At 45.6% G+C, this 11432-nt stretch overlaps 1 protein-coding gene across 1 annotated transcript in view; it reads left to right on the forward strand.

The window, feature by feature from the left end:
* Window positions 1-6145: 6145 nt before the first annotated feature.
* The window catches only part of GALNT1 (polypeptide N-acetylgalactosaminyltransferase 1), a 264061-nt gene continuing 258774 nt past the window's right edge, over window positions 6146-11432 (forward strand). The window contains exon 1 of the mRNA XM_019520618.1: window positions 6146-6398. The gene's annotated coding sequence lies outside the window, so the exon portion shown is untranslated. The remainder of the gene's footprint in view (window positions 6399-11432) is intronic.

An 11432-nucleotide genomic window follows, 5' to 3' on the forward strand; every position in this document is an offset into this window, starting at 1 on the left:
CATATTTTTCAAGCTTTTGCACATTGTTTCTTCCTTTTTACTATGGCAATGGGAAGTAAAAACAGTGGATACTGACTGTACATGGGAAATAGTGACACAAATCATTACAAAAAAACCCTCGCTGTTAGAAATTTCTACCTAATTAAGAACCTTAATTACTAAGTCATCCTTGTTTTTTGACCTGCAAATCCCCAAGTCTACCCAAAATACCACCTCTGTCTGTGAGACAGGACTGGTGAAGTTGTCAGTGAAAGCAGATGAGCTGAAGGCTGTTGGTATGAGAGGGAGAGCTGTTGGCAAATTGCTTTACTTTAACTCTGTGCCTTTTGGAAGTCTTTTCCCACCTTAGTGTGTATAAGCCTTTCTTTTTATTATAAAATACTCTATTATTTATTTATTTATTTATCAGGGTGCATGCTTTTTCATTGTTGAGCCATGTTCAGTGTCTGCTTTAACTTTCCAAGCGAGACTGTTTAGAGTAAGATGGGAAAGGTATGAACTGAAAATAGCATTGTGGCTCAGGCAGCATTTTCAAAGGCTTGATCCTTGTTTTCTATCCATTCCTCCATTGATTTATCCCACTAGTCTGTGCTATGCATTACAAATAGTAATGCATGTACTTGTTTGCACCATCTATTGGCATAAGTTAGAAGGAATAACAAGTGCAAATCATATGGCAGGATGATGTTCTTAAAATCTCCTGTAAGCATTGAACAGACAGATGCTTTGGTGGGTATTGTATTTGATTTCAGCTGTTTAAGCATTTGAATTGGTGTATTTTCATCCTGGCTCATCATATTTGAAATTACCCAAGAGGGAAGATACTGTGGTCTTGTCTATTCTGTGCTTGTTGACAGCAGTGCCAGTAAGAGGAATATTGCATGGAGGACCAATAGAAATGCAGCAGCTGGAGCTATATAATTTTAACTCAGTAATGTTTTGGTGCATAGCAAAGGAAACATGATTTCAGTGGGAAGACTTTCAGGCTTTCAAATCCTGGTAACCATACTGCTACAGATCCTTTATGAACCAGTGGCAGTGGATGAGAACTCTATCCAAAATCAGTTACATACTTCTGACTTATTGCCCGGAATAGACCTAGGTAGTTTGGAAATCAGCTTTAGGTGAAGGGGGTGATTGATAATGATCTAATGCAGGGGTGGGCAAAATGGCAGATCCTGTCAGCAGCTGGACTCCATTTCCCAGCAGTCCCTACCTGTATTGCTGCAGTTGGTTTCCATGGAGACCCCAGGGGGGTGGGGCTATAACAGCAGAGGGCCAGGGTTTCCATGGAGACTGGCCCAAGCAGCACTGGCAGGGAGCTGCTCCAGGGCTGTGGCCAGGATTTTGCAGCAGTGCCAGTGTGGTCAGGGTAGAGCTGCAACCCATTGCCCAAATGTCCTGGTGGAGCAGACCAGCTATTTGCTGCCTGCACGTCCCTGCCCATGGTGTGCAGGCAGCAGATTGTGGCTCTGCCCTGGTTCTGTACCCTGCTGTCACCGCCACAAAATCCTGGCCCAAGCGCCAGAGAAGCTCCCCACCCAGACATGCTCTGCCAGTGCTGCTTGGGCTAGTCTTTGTAGAAATGCCAAGCCCCCTGCTGTCACAGCCCCGCCTCTCATGGGGTTTTCATGGAAACTGGCTGTAGTGACACAGGCAGGGGACCCTCTGGGAAATGGAGTCTGCCGTGGGCTGCCCACCCCTAATCTAGTGTCACAGTGGTCCCATATACAGGCAGGATGAAGTCACAGTACATACTAATTGCTACATTCACAAAACCTGGATATAATCACTAGTAACTTAGCAAAATGACAACCTGTTCTTCTTAACACAGCCTGTACATGAAATTTTTGAGTTTTCTATTTAAATAAATAATTGAATAGTTTGTAACTAGTTCTTAAATTATTTGGGATAAAAGATCTGTCAGTTTTCAGTTTGTTTGAGGAGCTGTTTAAGTTGATTTAAACTTATTAGTAGACTTTTAAATTCTACGTTTGTTGTGTACTCTGTGTAATTGCTGTTCATATGAAAAGGTTATGCTGTGGTCTTCCCACATAGAAGCAGAGTACCTGGTCTAAACTTGAGGCTAGGTCTTGTCCATAAGGTTGAAACCAGTACCTTTATAAGCAGAGGCCTTAATTTGTCCTCTGGGCCCTGACATGCGAATTAGCATGGGAGTTCATGCAGGAGGGTGAGTAGGAGGGCCACGAGGCTCTAGGCGGCAAGCCTGAAAAGAAGGGCCAACACGGTAGTAGCCCAGACTACTATCTGTGTGATGGTGGTCATGTGCTGCACCCCAAAGATCCCCTCACCAGCAGCTGGAGCCCCCCATTCTGGTACTACTGAGGCCTCCACCCAGGCGGAGTCTGTGACTCTTGTCATAAAGATACACCTCGTACTTATAGGCTACATTCACTAGCACCATAACCAAAAGGGACTTGGGAGTCGTGATTAACCACGATATGAACATGAGCCAACAATACGATGCCGCAGCTGGCAAAACAAACAAAGCCCTGGCTTGTATTTATGAATGCATCTCAAACAAGACCCAGGAAGTCATACTCCTGCTATCTTCAGCCTTGGCAAGGCTGCAGCTGGAGTACTGCATCCAGTTCTGTGCTCTGCGCTTTAGGGAGGATGTGGGGAAACTTGAGAGAGTCCAGAGGAGAGCCATGAGCATGATCAGAGGACAAGAGAACAAGTCTTACAAGGAAAGGCTGAGAGGCATGGGACTCTTCAGCCTGGAAGAGTGAAGGGTCAGGGGAGACTTGATGGTAGCCTGTTAGGGGTGTGTACCAGGAACTGGGAGAACATCTGTTCACCAGGGCAGCCCAAGGGAAGACAAAGTCTAACAGTCACAAACTCTGGGAAGACCATTTTAGACTGGACATAAGAAAAAAATTCTTTACTGTCTAAGTCCCCAGAGTCTGGAATAGACTCCCCCAAGAAGTGGTGCAGGCACTTACTCTAGATACCTTAAACTCACGTGGATGCTTATCTTGCTGGGACCGTTTGACCCCAACAGATTTCCTTCCCCTGGGACAGGGGGCTGAACCCAGTGATCTTGCAAGGTCTCTTTCAGCCCTAATGTCTATGAAATCTATGGCTCCAGCCTCCTCCCAGACTGAGCCTCTGGCTCTTGGCTGTGGGGGCTGCCTGGCATGAATACAGACATGTCCCCCTCTATGTGATACTGATCAGGCCACAGTTGGAATAGTGCGTCCAGTTCTGGGCACAGCACTCCAGGAGGGATGTGGACAATATGGAGAGGGTCCAGAGGAGGGCCACCCGCATGATCAGGGGGCAGCAGGGCAGGCCCTACGGGGAGAGGCTAAGGGACCTGAACTTGTTCAGCCTCCACAAGAGAAGGGTGAGAGGGGATCTAGTGGCTGTTTACAAACTAGTCAGGGGGGACCAGCAGACATTGGGAGAGTCCCTGTTCCCCTGAGCACTGCCAGGAGCGATAAGAAATAACGGTCACAAGCTGGCAGAGGGTAGATTCTGGCTGGATATCAGGAGGTGCTACTTCACTGTCAGGGCAGCTAGGATCTGGAACCAACTTCCAAGAGAAGTGGTGTTGGCTCCTACCCTGGGGCCTTTAAGAGGAGGCTAGATAGATGTACACCTTGCCTGGGTCGTTTGACCCCAGTACTCTTTCCTGCCATGGCAGGGGGTTGGACTTGATGATCTGCTTAGGTCCCTTCTGACCCTACCAATTGTGAAACATGCATTCAGGAGTAAAGGCACCTCCCCTTGTGGGGATGCTCCGCCTTAGAGCCCCTAGAGTGCCAGATAGGGGAGCAGCAGGCTACAGTGCAGAGGCTTTGCGTTGTCAGGATGGCAACAATGAGATTGATGCCTGCTGCCAGGCTCTTTGCCTAAGGAACGAAGACAGAAGAGCATGAAAGGCTAACAGGATGAGGGCAGACAAGAGGACCCCCCCAGTGAAGTCTAGTCTGTGGTCGCTTTTGACAAAGGTCATCTCTGGCCTCAAGGCACCCTGTGCCAGGGTCACCGCCCCTCTGGAACTTCACAACAGATATGAACCTGTTGTAACAACATCAGTGGAGTTGCTGACTCCAGCACTTGAGGAAGGAAGGCAACCAGTAATCACACCTAAGAAGAGACACAAAGTGGTTTTTGTGGGAGACTTCCTCCTGAGGGGGACAGTGGGTGTAATCTGCCTCCCCGACCCCTTAGCCTGTGAGGACTGCTGCCTCCTAGGGGCCCGTATTGGGGATGTTGCTGAGAGAATTCCAAAACTTTTTTGGCCTTCCGACCACTACTTCATGTCCCCAATCCATGTGGGCACAAATGACGTGGCTCAGAGCAATCCTGGCTGGGTCATGAGTGACTAAAGAGCTCTGGGGGCTGGGCTCAGGGGGTTGGGGACATGGGTGGTTTTCTCCTCAATCCTGCCAGTTACAGGTCATGGGCACAAGAGAAAGCGAGATATTGAAGAGGTACAGAAGACTGAGACACTGGTGCCGTCATGAAGGCTACAGCTTTTTCAACCTTAGCCCACGCCTCAGGGAGAGAGCCAGTGGTCTGCTGGGAAGAGACGGCCTCCACCTCACCCCAACAGGAAAGAAGCTTTTTTCAACCAGTTTGGCTTACCTGCTTGACAGCGCTTTAAACTAAGCTTGCCAGGGGACCAGCGGACAACAATCAGAACAAGCCCAGGAAGACGCAAGTGCATAATTAACAGGTCAGGAAATTCAAACGTACTCCTACCGCAGCCCATGGACAGGACTCTCCTAAGTGCACAGAGAAGCCTATGGCATTCAATGGCAGGCTTAGCTGCCTATACACTAATTCTAAGAGCATGGGGAACAAACAAGAGGAACTGGCCTTCATGCTAAGCAATAACAAATATGATCTCATAGGTTTAATGGAGACCTGGTGGGACTCCACCATAGTCCACCTATAACTGGTCTATAGGTGTAGATGGCTATACCTTGTATAGGAGGGATCATGCTGAGAGGAAGGGTGGGGATATAGATCTCTGTCAAGGAACAGTACACTTCCCTACTAGCTGGCATTGGCACCCAAGGAGGGTGACTTAAAACCCTCTGGGCTAGAATCCAGGGAGAACATGGTGAAGGAGATATAACCGTAGGAGTCTCTTGCAGACCTCCTAACCAGGAGAAAGAGCTTGACCATGAATTCTCTAGGGAACTAGCAGAGGCTGCACACTCTTGATGCATGGTTGTCATGGGTGATTTCAGCCACCCTGACATCTCCTGGGAAGAGCACTCAGCCAAATCTGACTGGTCATGTAGCTTCTTCACTTACATTGATGATTTCTATCCGACTGAAAGTCCATGGGCTGACAAGAGGTGAGGCACTGTTAGATCCAGTTTTGGCCAAAGGGTATGATCTAGTGAGCAACCTGAGGACTGAAGGGAAGCTTGGTAACAGTGATGGCAAGCTGATCACTTTCCTTATCCATCGCAAGTCTGGCAAATCAGTCAGCAATACAGAAATCCTTGACTTCAGGAAAGACTTCCACAAGCTCAGAAGTTTGATTGGTGACGCCCTGAAAGATCATGACAGGGAAGGGAGTCCAAGATGAGTGGTTGCTCCTTAAGGACTCAATCCTAAAAGCTCAAGGGAAGTCCATTCCAGCCTACAGAAAAGGTAGTAAAAGGGCTGGGAAACCCCCTTGGCTAAATGGGGAACTCATGGACCTCCTTAACCTTAAAAGAGAAGCCTGTAAGGGTTGGAAGATGGAAAATACCTCTAAGGAGGATTATGTATCACTGGCCTGCACCTGTAGGGAACAGATCAGAAAAGCCAAGGCTGAAACTGAGCTCAAGCTGGTTATGGGAAACGAGGCGAATAAAAAATCCTTTTTCACATGGGTAGGAAGTTGAAAGAAAAATAAGAGGAACATTGGACACCTGCTGAATCAAATGGAGCAGCTGACAATTGACTACCAGGAAAAAGCTAATCTCTTCAATGATTACTTTGCATCCATTTTTTTCACCAGACCAAGGGGGCCATCCTGCCTGACAGGACACAGGATTATGAGGGTATGGGTGACTCATACATCTATATTTGGCGAAGACCTCATGAAGGAACATCTTGAGAGGCATCCATAAATCAGCAGGCAGAGATGAAATGCACCCAAGAGTGCTAAAAGAGTTGGCTGATGTCTTAGCTTGGCCGCTGGTGTGGATATTTGAGAACTTGTGACGCTCGGGTGAGGTTCCTGAACACCGGAAGAGGACAAATGTGGTGCCTATCTTCAAGAAAGGAAGATCCAGGGAACTACAGGCCAATCAGTTTGACCTCAATCCCTGGACAGATCTTTGAGAAAATTATCAAAGAATCCATCAATAACAGGCTGACAGAAGGCTCCATTCTGAGAGGCAGCCAACACGGCTTCGTTACAGGTAGGTCATGTCTGACCAACCTCCTCTCCTTCTATGACCAGGTGACAGGTTGCCTGAATGGGGGAAGAGGTTAATGTTGTGTATTTGGTTTTGAAAAAAGCCTTTGACTTTTTGTCTCCTGTAATGCCATCATGGCAAAATTGGGGCACTGGGACCTTGACAGCCTCATAGTCCAATGGCTGGTGAACTGGCTCCATGGTCGGAGCCAGAGCTACAGTCAGTGGAACCAAGTCAACATGGCACATGATGACCAGTGGCATCCCTCAGGATTCAGTATTCGGACCGGTACTTTTTAATATATTCATTAACGATCTGCATTCAGGTGTCTGAAGTGAACTGGCCAAGTTCGCAAATAGCACAAAACTAAGGAAGGGCAGTTACACTGGAGGATAGGCTGAGGATTCAGGCCGTCTTGGACAGGCTCACAAGGTGGGCAGACGAAAACCTGGTGACCTTCAATATAGAGAAATACAAGGTGCTCCACCTCAGCAGAGAAAACCCATACCATACCAGCAGTGCTTCACTTACTAGCACTACATCTGAAAGAGACTTGCCTGTTGGCCTTTCGAAGCAAAAGCTAGACACCAGCTCCTTTCTAAGATGAAAACAAGCAATTCTTGTACCAGCAACTAATCTAACTAGTTCATTTTACTAGAGAAACTGTTCTTGTATATTGGCAAGTTAAAGCACAGCTTGCCCTTCCAGCTAGTTAAATTGTTTGTCCATAGCTTAAAATTCAGACTAAGTTTCTTTTATCCTGTCTCCACAGACTTCTGATCAAAGTGCTAATAGATATCGGATTCAGCCTCAGGCATGTTCAGTAGTATGCTTCTGCCTAAGCTCACCCTTTCTCCACAGCATTGTGTCTATCAATTAAGCCCATCAAGCTTACTTCTGACTAGCAGTTTAGTTCTGCTACTTTCCCCAAGGCAGCTCCACTCCTCTTTAGCTGCTTCAAGTTATCTTTCCTTTTGGCAGATCAGTGTTGCTATGCTTGGTGCACTTCATTGCTTTCTGTTGCTATTTTCTTGGCCAGGAATGATCAAGTTTTCAACAACATTTCATGCTTATGGGATAATTTTCCTGACTCTCCCTGTCTTTAAAACCCCTTGCTATCTTTATTTTACCCTTTGGCTTGTTCCCCAGAAGACTGGCACAATGGTAATGTTTGCGGAACCAGGCAGATTCCTCCTGAGCCTCCAAATTATTAGCTGTAACTGGTCATTGGCAAAATGTAAAATGAGTTCTTTCCAGTGGTCCAAATATATTGTTCTCTACAGCACTTCTAATATGAAAATGGAACTGCAAGAAAATATGCATTACACCTGGATAAGATGAGGTGAACTTTCCCTCATGTTAGGATTTGCTCCCTTTGCCCCTTCTCCATCTATGTGAATGGGTAGAAGGTTGTTGGACATAGTAATGATTCAAGACTTGGAGTGAAAAGACATGGGGCTGAGGACTATTGGTGTGTATTTTAGTTATTTAGTTCAGGATCTTAAAACGTGAGTAGCAATTCTTGTTTCTTAGCTTTCTAGCATTCAGCTTGATGCACCTTAAATCTGGCGGGTGGAGCATGAAGACTTAACATTTTATGAAAATTCAGTTCCTTTAGGGTAAATACGTACCAAAAATGGAATCGACAACATTGAGTCGCTTAAAATATTCACCATGATATGTTAGTTCTTTGAGTCTATTCCAGTGATAGACATTGAATGCACTTCTATATTTTGTTGTGTGTATGGGATATTAAATATTTGTCAGCCAGAGATGCAGTGATATTTCAGTGAGTTCTGAATATGATTTGATAGGGTTTTTTGTTTATGTTGCACTTTTACAATTCAAATTGAAAAGACAGATAATTGTTTTTATTTGAAAAGGTTAATCTAAGATACATCGGGAAGGAGAAACTGTTCTGTAGTTGCAAAATAAGTGAGTTGCAAGCATGTTAAAACTAATTAACACAAGTTCATGAGACCAGTATATTGAAGTAAGACCAAATACAATCTTCCAGCCAGGTGCTTTCACCAGATTATGACTGGAAATCAGCGGATCAACTCTGCCTTCTGATACTGGCAGAGAAAGCACTTCCGTTTTCACCAGTACTATCTGTAAAACACAAAGCTTGTCCCAGAGCCCAGTGATTTATTACTGTTAGTGTGGCTCAACTTTCATACTAATTTAGAGAAAGTTACCAAGAAACAGGCCTCTTTTTTGCTGTTTCTACAAGTAGTATAGGTAGAATAAAAGTAACAGAAGCAAAACAGAATTTGTTCATAAACAGTTCAAGAATGCTGGCATATACAAGCTCTAAAATTTATCTATAAAAATAATTCTATAAAAATTATACGTAGTGGGAAACTTCAGGTGGCCCTTAATGATCATAAAACATTTTCAGACTAAGGCAGTTTTATCTTCTGCAAATATCAGGTGTATCCTGTAACTGGGAAGTTGAGAGAAATATATTTCTGTTAGGCTATGCAACGGAAACTGAATACAGCTATGAACATTTCCCTATTTTGTATGGGTGGAAAAAACAGAGACAGGAGAAACCATTTTTAGAAAAAAGGGAGAATATGATTATAAAACCATGGGCTAACAATTCAAAGGTAGGTTGAGCACCTGAAACTTGTGTAATTTTTAAAAAAATGTTTAAATCAAACATGTGATCATCAGGTTCCAGTATGTCATTTCTTTGTACTATGTCTAAATAGTCATTTGGTGAGAGATCTATTCTTTCTCCACTGTATCTATATTAAGAACTGACACCAGGTGTTGATGTGGCACCTTTTTACCTCCTGTTATATTCAAACTTGGTTCTAACGTATCATTTTGAGGTGACTTGGTTTACATTAGCAGAATATTTACAACTTACCATATTTACTTGAACATAAGATGCTGTTGAGTATGAGATGAACTGCAATAATTAGTTTCTATATATGGAAAACTTAATACATTTCTTATAATTTTTTCAGTATAGAATCTAAGTATTAGAGGTTTGCGTTGAATTTGTTCTCTTCCCACTGCTACAGTAGGGAAGATAAATCTGGGGGGGTCAGCCCCCCTTGTAGCATCTTCCCTCCCTTGCTTACTCTTTGACCCTGCTCTCCCTGAGCTGCATGAAAGTGAGGGGCAAAATTGGAAAAAAAACATTTTGAAATGACATACCTGTAGTAATCTGCATATAGACAAATTAGTACACATGGACTTCATTCATTTATAATTGGTGCATTTTGCCATTTTTGAAACTGCTGCAGGTTTTAGCACAGGTACTACATAAGCATACTTTTAAGCAGCACATTTGTACCTACTTACATCATAAGCATTTTGGCTTTGGGCTAGTATTATGTATAATTTGTACTTGATGTATCATGTAGTTCATTGGGCTGTGCCCTAGCAGTCAACAATATTTCAATTCATAGGGACCCCACAGTATGTGTTCGTGTGCTTATTATTCATAGTTTCATAGTTAGTAGGATCGGAAGGGACCTGAGCAGATTATCAGGTCCGACCCCCTGCCATAGCAGGAAAGAGTACTGGGGTCAAACGACCCCAGCAAGGTGATTGTCTAGCCTTGTCTTAAAGACCCCCAGGGTAGGAGCCAGCACCACTTCTCTTGGAAGTTGGTTCCAGATCCTAGCTGCCCTGACAGTGAAGTAGTGCCTCCTAATGTCTAATCTGAATTTACCCTCTGCCAGCTTGTGACCGTTATTTCTAGTCACTCCTAGTAATGCTCGGGGGAACAGGGACTCCCCCAGTGCCTGCTTGTCCCCTCTGACTAGTTTGTAAATGGCCACTAGATCCCCCCTCAGCCTTCTCTTGTGGAGGCTGAACAGTTTCAGGCCCCGTAGCCTCTCCTTGTTGGGCCTGCCCTGCTGCCCCCTGATCATGCGAGTGGCCCTTGTCTGGACCCTCTCCATGTTGTCCACATCCCTCCTGAAGTGTGGCACCCAGAACTGGACGCAGTACTCCAACTGCAGCCTGACCAGTGTCACATAGAGGAGGAGTATCACCTCCTTGGACCTGCTTGAGATGCATCTGTGGATACATGAAAAGGTGTGGTTGGCCTTCCTGTCTGCATCCCCACATTGCCAGCCCATGTTTATCTTGACATCAATGATGACTCCAAGATCCTTTTCTGCCTCTGCACTGATGAGAAGGGAGTTCCCCAGCCTGTAGGTATAGTGCTGGTTCTTCCTCCCCAGGTGTATCACCTTGCACTTGTCAGTGTTGAATCCCATCCTATTCCCGTCCGCCCACCCCTCTAACCTGTCTAGGTCCGATTTGTAGCCTATTCCTTCTTTCTAACTTGCCCACATCCCCCCCACATCTTGGTGTCATCAGCAGATTTGAACAGGGTGCTTTTTACCCCCTCATCCAAGTCACTGATGAAGATGTTGAACAGTGTGGGCCGGAGGACCGAGCCCTGGGGGACCCCACTGGCTGCATCCCTCCAGGTCGAAAATGACACATCCACTACCACTTTCTGGGTGTGGCCCTCCAGCCAGTTGGTGACCCAGTTGACTGTGTAGGTGTCGACACCACAGTCCCCCAGTTTCTTAATGAGAACGGGGTGAGAGACAGTGTCAAAGGCCTTCCAAAAGTCCAGAAAGACTATGTCCACTGCTACCCCTGCATCTGAGGATTTGGTGACCTGGTTGTAGAAGGCCACCTGGTTGGTCTGATAGGACCTGCCTCTAATGAACCCGTGTTGGTTTCCCCTAAGCATAATCTCCCCTGCTGGCCCCTCATGGACATGTGCCAGAATAATTCTCTCAAAAAGCTTACCCAGGATCGAGGTAAGACTAACTGGCCTATAGTTTCCTGGGTCATCCTTTGTCCCTTTTTTGAAGATGGGAACCACACTGGCCCTCTTCCAGTCTTCTGGCACCACACCAGAGCAACACGAGTGCTCGTAAGGCTGTGCCAGGGGTCCCGCAATGACCTCAGCTAATTCCCTCAGCACTTTGGGGTGGAGATCATCTGGACCAGCTGATTTAAATGCATCCAGTCCCTCCAGAAGTTCCCTGACTA

Source organism: Gavialis gangeticus, unplaced genomic scaffold, assembly GCF_001723915.1.
Source record: "Gavialis gangeticus isolate Ggan-Ray unplaced genomic scaffold, GavGan_comp1, whole genome shotgun sequence".
In the NCBI taxonomy this organism is placed as follows: domain Eukaryota; kingdom Metazoa; phylum Chordata; order Crocodylia; family Gavialidae; genus Gavialis; species Gavialis gangeticus.